This window comes from Bidens hawaiensis, unplaced genomic scaffold (assembly GCF_021521415.1).
Source record: "Bidens hawaiensis isolate Kalapana, Puna unplaced genomic scaffold, B.hawaiensis_p1.1 tig00003393_1, whole genome shotgun sequence".
NCBI lineage: Eukaryota > Viridiplantae > Streptophyta > Magnoliopsida > Asterales > Asteraceae > Bidens > Bidens hawaiensis.
Genome location: NW_027491189.1, coordinates 473,675 through 481,900, shown reverse-complemented (window position 1 = coordinate 481,900; position 8,226 = coordinate 473,675). Strand labels below are relative to the sequence as shown.

The 8,226-nt window shown below is 40.9% G+C and overlaps 1 pseudogene; it reads left to right on the top strand.

The window, feature by feature from the left end:
- Positions 1 to 795: 795 nt before the first annotated feature.
- The window catches only part of LOC143623351 (uncharacterized), a 29,090-nt pseudogene continuing 21,659 nt past the window's right edge, over positions 796 to 8,226 (top strand).

Sequence of the window (8,226 nt, the reverse complement as noted above, 5' to 3'; positions counted from 1 at the left end):
TTGTATCATGCATGTAATTTGCAATATAACAACAGAATAATAATATTTATAACTTGAATGACATATCAGTGTGGTACTCTTATCTGTTAACATAAAGCTAGCTTTTGAAGAGTTAACTATTTACACTGACATGAAGGGTACGGGAGATTATACATGATGTCTATATGTACGTAGCAAAAGACAAAAGTGCATTCATTGCAAGTTACCATAGGATGCTTAGAACATACATACGGTGTTGGCTTTAAAGAGACGGTAAAGGAGTGGCGGGACGGGGGTGGAACATTGCGCATGGGCGGTAAGGCCATATGTAGTGGGCGAGAAAGGACGCGAACACCACCCCCAGCGATATGTGGGCGAACTGGGGCGGGGGCGGGGTTATATTGTCGCCAGCGAGAGATGAAAATAATAATATAATAATAATTATACCGTTGGATAACGGCTAACTAAAAAAATTAAATTAAAAACTTAATATAAATATCAAACCAATTAAACCAATTTTAACATATCATACACAAACTCAAACATAAAAATACCAATCATTTTAATCATTTCATACTTCTTTAAACTCAATGAGTTTCCCGGATTCCACGAATTCTGCCGACATTTAGGATCAATTAATCAACGAGAGTCGAAGAATTCATCATAATTCATCAACAAGTGGCGGAAGAGCATTTAGAGGTCACGAACATGATTCGGGCTGTCGCCAATAACATGGTGTCCGGCTCTACTAGCTATACGCCACCACGTAGACGGTCATATATCCTTCGGGATCGTAAGCAAGCGAACGCTCGTTTGATGAAGGACTACTTCAACGACACACCTACATACAAAGACGTTATGTTTCGACGCCGTTTCCGGATGTCCAAGCGTTTATTTTTGCGCATCGTTGAGATATGGGGCGGGAGTATAAGTATTTTCTACAGAAACCCGAGGCAAGAGGATATTTAGGATTCTCCGCCATCCAAAAGTGTACTTCGGCTCTACGCATCCTCGCATACGGCAACACGACCGATATCAATGACGAGTATTTAAAGATGGCTGAGAAAACAACGAGAGATGCGTTGGAGAATTTTTGCATCGGTAAAATTTAAATTGTTTGTATTAACTATTGTTTTTAATATATATATTAATAATTTATTTGTATAGGAATAATACAATTATATTCTCGTCGTTATCTGAGGATTCCTAATTCAAATGACCTGAGTCATATGTGCGATGTACACGAAAGCAAACATTCTTTTCCAGGCATAATCGGGAGTATAGATTGCATGTATTGGGAGTGGGCCAACTGTCCAACCGCATGGCGAGGTCAATACACTCGTGGTGACCATGGAGTGCCAACGGTTAGTCTTCAAGCCATTTGTTCACATGACCTCTGGATTTGGTCAGCCTACTTCGGCTCAGTCGGGTCCAACAACGACATAAACGTTCTCAACGTGTCACCCGTGCTAGAGTATTACATCAGCCGTAGTATACTGGTCTTACTGTTTTATGCCAACGATACCTTCTATCGTCACGGATACTATTTGGGAGATGGGATATATCCAGAGTACTCGATCATCGTCAAGACGCTTCAAGACCCGATCGAAGAAAAAAGAGATTATTTTAAGAAGAAGCAAGAGTCCGCAAGAAAGGATATCGAGAGGTGTTTCGGGGTTCAAAAAAAATGTTGGCATTATGAGAAAAACCCTTGCTGTGTATGGACGTTGGCAAAAATGAGCGATGCCATGTATACGTGTATCATATTGCATAATATGATTTTAGAAGACGAGGGAAACGTAATATGTCAACACTATATACCAGGAAGCGTTCCAGAACAGTTCCCTGAACCAACCCAAGGCCAACGAACGTATAACATTCACCAGCTCACATCAAGTGATATACATAACCAACTGAACGCGGATTTAGTTCAACATGTGTGGGATAATCGTCCCATTGAGGATGAAGAGGAGGACGAGGAGGAGGACGAAGACGAAGATGAAGACAAATAGATTAGTTTTTTTATTTGTATTTTTATATGTATTTGGTTGTGGTGTGTTTTTTTTATTATAATTTATTTTATTATTGGCGTGTTTTTTTAGTTTTATGTATTTTTGTGTATTTATTTTTTAAAATTTTAATACATTTTTATTTAAGTATTTAAATAAATTGGTTTTTATTTAATTAGTTTAATTATAGAAAGAAAATAATAAAAAAGATATTGTGGGCCCAACTTGTAGCCCCTACACCATTACACCACAAAAACAAATTCTTACCCTTTGCTGACTGGGCGCCACGTGTCACAATTCGTCCCAATTTGTAGCCCCTCCACTACGCATAGCCTAAGGCCATATGTAGTGGGCGTGAGTATGGGCGATTTTTAGGCGCGAAGGGGCTAGAACACCGCCCCGTGGGGCGATTTTTGGGCGATAAGGGGCGGGGGCGAGGTCTTCTCGTCGCCTGAAAGAAAGGGGTGGTGGGGCCGGCATGTATGGATGTGTGTGTGTTATATATACATATATATTATATATATATATATATATATATATATATATATATATATATATATATATATATATATATTACTAGTTCTAGCCCCTACACCATTACACCCCAAAAACAAATTCTCGCCCCTTGCTAACTGGGCGCCACATGGCGCAAAACGCCCCAATTTGTAGCCCCTCCACTACGCATAGCCTAAGGGCTTAGGGTTTTATATAGATGAAGGACGGTATAAGAGAGGTATGGTGGGGCCATAGGATGCTTTTCACTCTCTCTCCCTTATACACATGCATACATATATATGTATATATATATATATATATATAGTGAGATGGTAAAGAACTTTAAACCAAAACGAGACTTTATAGATAATGTAAGGCCCCGTTACCGGTGCCTCACTTTGGACGTTGGATTTACTCATCAACGAGACTTTGGATGATTGGGTGGCATAACCGACAGCTTGATCGGGACGGCACTCGCTAATGCGGATAATTTTATCCATGGCGGCTATCCATTGAAGAGTAGTGATTGCGTCTCCCAAACCAGTCAGCTTTGGCGGGTCACAACCCTTAAAGGACTTATAGTTGCAACCACCTCGGCCTTTCTTCCTATTGTCAACTTTCACAGACTTAACCACACTCGAGGCCTCTCTTTCTTCTTCATCATCTTTCCTACCACCTCCTCCCGCTCCTTCGGCAGTTCTTTCACGGTCTCCAGCGGACCTCTCCGGGTTCAAGTTCTTCACAGCCGTGGCTACTGCTTGGACAATAGCTGCTTGGATTAAGGGATATAGCTGAACCCCTTCATTGTTGTTAAGGTTTCCTCCAGCTGCGCTTCCTTCTTCTTCTTCTGTGTTGGAAGTTGTTTCTACCGAAGGTTGTTGGACACGGCGAGGCCTACCACGATGCCCAGTGCGGCCACCTACTCCAACAACTGCCCTAGATCCAGCTATCGTATTCTGGAAAGGAAAACACAAACGTCGTCACTCAAGGAACTATTTAGTACAAGGATAGTAAGGCTAACAGGTAACAACAGTGGCCAGTTGTGATTAGCTGATCACGTTACTTTTCGTGTCCTATACACTTCCTCTTATGAGTCTATTTGTGCTGGTTCTACTCTAAACAGTTAATAAATCAAACAATCAATTAATCCTATCTCTAACATTCACGTATCCTTTATTCAGCAATTAAGCTAACATTAACATACATATTTAACCATACACTTTACCTTTACCAAGCTTGCTTGAGTGACACATGGCTATCTTGAACTGGCATCTTCTTTCTTTTATTACTTTAATCTCATTATCTGTTCGAGTCTAAGCATGTAGGATGCTTAAATCTCTTGAACTTTGCTCTGATACCAACTTGTAAGGCCCCGTTACCGGTGCCTCACTTTGGACGTTGGATTTACTCATCAACATAGTTCTAATCATCAGAGTTAATAAAAACATTCGCGGAACATAAAAACTTTCATAAAAGATTTCATAACAATCCAAAACTTGTCTTAAACAAACAACTTGTCTTTCAAAAACTTAAGTAATTTAAACATAACACGTCTTGAGTCTTCCGATGCCAGCCTCTTATTTAATACCACGTGTCCCCTCAAGCGAGCTGCCTCATTCTACTCACCCGCGTGCATACTAAAGGTCAGCTACGCTGAGTGAGTTCTAGTTAATACAAATAACATACAATACTTTCTTATATTACATACTTAACCTCTTTTACTTTCTTTCGCACATACATAAGTATATACCTTCGTTCTTACTTTCATACTTTCTTTCTTTCATACTTCATACTTTATATTTCTTTACAAACATAATCATACATTTTAAAGAGCCTTTCGCCCTATAACCTCACAGATACTAGTAGGGTCTGCCACCCTTAAAGAGCCTCTCGCCCTATAACCTCACAGATATTATTAGGGTCTGCCACCCTCTTTCACAGATATTATTAGGGCTGCCACCCTCCTTCACAGATATTATTAGGGTCTGCCACCCTTTACCGTCAATTCCTTTATATCATACTTTCCTTTCTTTTCATAGATTTTAAATACATTCTTACGTACTCGTTAATCTATAACATACATACATCATACATACAACATATATAAACAGTCACTTCTTTTAACTATCCCCCTAACAGTACATGCAATATCCGAAGATCGTTCATGTACCGTCAAGCATTCATTCATAACTTTCACAAATAACATAATAGGCATACACTTACCACTTAGGGTAAGTGTATTAACTAATCACATTGAGTATGCACACAGCCCCGAAAACATAACAAGGAAATGGGGCTAGAAACTCACCTGAACACGGTTACGTTCACCGTTAATTGTTATTCCCTTCTTGAGTTGTGCACGGCTAACTGTATACAATTACACGTATCAATCAACTATCGCTATATATATTGCGTTTCTAGTTCAATTATAACCCACAACGAATGGGGTCCGGGGGCAGCGTCCCTGGCAGCGGGGTTCTAGGGGCAGCAGCCCCTAGCAGGGTCCAAGGGGCAGAGCCCATGGCTGGGGTCGAGCTGCCAGGTCAGTTTGGAAAAATTTTATTTACATTAACTGTCTTAACACATTTTCCATTAGGATTTTAATTTATTTTCTAATTCGTTATCTCATTCTTCGTGACGAATTAAGTCTGATTCGCTATCCGATTCGTTACCGAACTTAACTTACGCGAACTTAATTGTAAGCGAACTTGTATACAAGCGGAGTTATATACAAGCGAACTTAGCATTTAGCGAAGTTAACTACAAGCGAACATATTCACAGGCGAACTTTATACGTGAGAGAACTTAGAGTGGCGAAGTTGTTTAGCAACGAACTTATACCTCGGCGAACTTGGTTTGGCGAACTTGGCCTGGCGAACTTAGCTGCAGGCGAGGTTAGCTGCAGGCGAAGTTGCCCAGCCGCAGCAACTGTTCACTCTAAACCCCTCCCATAATCTTCTCCGTTTAACGTGAAATCCATAGATATGGTATTTAACTACCGCGATCATTCCTATGGTCGTTTTTTGATATGATTTGACCCGAAAACAAGTAAAGTTTGGACCTTTAAGGTCAAAAACGTTCAATACTAGGTTTAAGGGTTTATTAATTGAGCCGTTTTCATTTTCGGGTCCATTACACTCATATTTATTATCAAGTTTACAACTTTATGTTTCGTTTATACCCGATCTATTTTAGACTCAGTTTCAAGGTTAAACGTTAATAAAAACGTAAACTTTAAGGTAAAAGACATGCCTTTATTGCTCGTTTGGATCTCGTTTAACTTGGTTATGAACTCTAGATCTTATATATAGCTTGTGTGATAAAGATCTAATACGAGCTAGCGTCCGTTTGGTCTCAAGTACCTCTCGTCTCTCTCTCGGCCGAATATGGTGTAGGATGTGTGTGTGTTTGGAGTATGTTGAGATTTGGATGGAAAGAAGTGAGGATTTAGGGTTTTAGGATGGTTTAAGGGGTATTTATATCCCTTAAAGCCCATAGACCTAAGGCTCATTATCCTTTTCAATCAATCAATCAATCAATCATGCCCAGTGAAATCCCACCGACAGCAAAGCTATAAGTAGGGTCTGGGGAGGGTGGGATGTAGGCACACCGTACCTCTATCCAAAGGAATTAAGAGGTGGCTTCCAGAGAGACCCTCGGCTCTAAGTACACGTGTATGAAGCAAAATAAAGGAAATCAAAGTTTAACAGTTATATAAAAACTACTACTAATTATAATAATATTAATAATAAGTTCACAGTTTAACAGCTATATAAAAGCTAATAATAATTATAATAATAATAATAATAATAATATATGTAAGGGAAATACCATTATGGTATGTGACCTAAATAAGTAAAGTCTAAGCCCTAAGGTATTCAATTCTCTCTAAAAATCCTTAACTTTAATTCTACTTCTCCACGAATTCCTATCCTCAACCATGTCCTCAGAGAGGTTTAGGTCTATCAAATCATGCCTAATCCTCTCATCCCAAGTCAATTTCGGTCGTCCTCTACCCCTCCTCCCCTCTATAGTAATGTTTTCTACGGATCTAACAGTATTCGTCGTCTGTCTTCTCTTTACATGTCCAAACCATCTCAGTCTCCACTCTCTTATCTTGTCTGCTATGTTTGCCACCCCTAATCTCTCGCGAAACACAACGTTTCTTATTCGGTCTAGCCTTGTGTGCCCACACATCCAACGTAGCATTCTCATTTTTGCTACCTCCATCTTCCGCACTTGTGCCTTCTTGATGGCCCAACAATCTGTTCCATATAGCATTGCAGGTCTAACTGCCACCCTATAGAATTTTCCCTTTAGTTTAGTCGGGAAACTCTTGTCGCACAATATACCTGTGGCTGCTTTCCATCTACACCATCCTACCTGAACTCGGTGGGTCACATCACTGTCTAATTCCCCATCGCTCTGTACAAATGATCCTAAATACTTGAACTTCGTTACCTGCGGGACCACCTGCCCTTCAATTGTGATCTGTGCGTCTTCATTGTCGTTTATCCCACCAAAATCACAGTGGAGGTACTCCGTCTTAGATCGGCTAATCTTTAAACCTTTTGTCTCTAAGGCTGTTCGCCACTCCTCAAGCCTCATGTTTAGATCTTGTTTTTTCTCAGCAAGTAACACAATATCGTCTGCGAACATCATGCAGCACGGGAGAGTCCCCTGAATCGACTTTGACAACTCATCCAAGACTACTGCAAAAAGAAACGGGCTCAACGCTGACCCCTGGTGAAGACCTACCTCTACAGGAAAGAAATCAGTATCCTCCACTGGCGCACGGACACTTGTTTCACTCCTGGTATACATATCCATAATTATCTCTATGTATTTCCTTGGCACTCTTCTACCCTCCAAGCACTCCCAGAGCACCTGTCGTGGCACACTGTCGTAGGCCTTTTCTAGGTCAATAAACACCATATGTAGATCACGCTTCTTCTCCCTATACTTTTTCATTAATCTTCTTATAAGGTGTATTGCTTCTGTGGTGGAACGCCTCGGCATGAAGCCAAATTGGTTGACCGTAACCTGAGTTTCTCGTCTAAGTCTAACCTCAATCACTCTTTCCCATAGCTTCATAGTATGACTTAGTAGTTTGATTCCTCGGTAGTTACCACAACATTGGGCGTCTCTTTTGTTCTTATAGATAGGAACTACAACGCTGCTCCTCCACTGGTCTGGCATCTTACCTGATTTGAGAATACTATTGAACAGAGTAGTTAACCACATGACTCCTTCTTCCCCCAGACACTTCCATACCTCGATGGGTATGTTGTCTGGGCCAACCGCCTTAGACCTTCCCATCCTCCTAAGTGCATCCTTCACCTCCTCTCGTGTGATCCGTCGGCAGTAGCAGTTATTCGATTGTTGTCGTTGAAAGTTTGTGTTGTCATGTTCTTCTTGGTAAGCTCTCCCATTGTTAAAAAGATTGTGGAAGTAGGTTTGCCATCTTAGCTTGATGTCCTGCTCCTTGACCAGTACATGCCCATCTGTATCCTTTATGAACCTCACCGGTCCTAGATCTTGCCTTCTACGCTCCCTGGCTTTGGCAATCTTAAACATAGCATGTTCCCCCTCTTTTGTTTCTAGACTTTCATACATCCGTTTAAAGGCCGCCTTCTTTGCTTTCGCCACTGCCTTCTTCGCCTCTATCTTGGCCGTTTTGTAGTTGTCCCTCAATTCCACTCGCTCCTCCTCATTCGTGCACCTCATTAGCTCCCTCCACTCG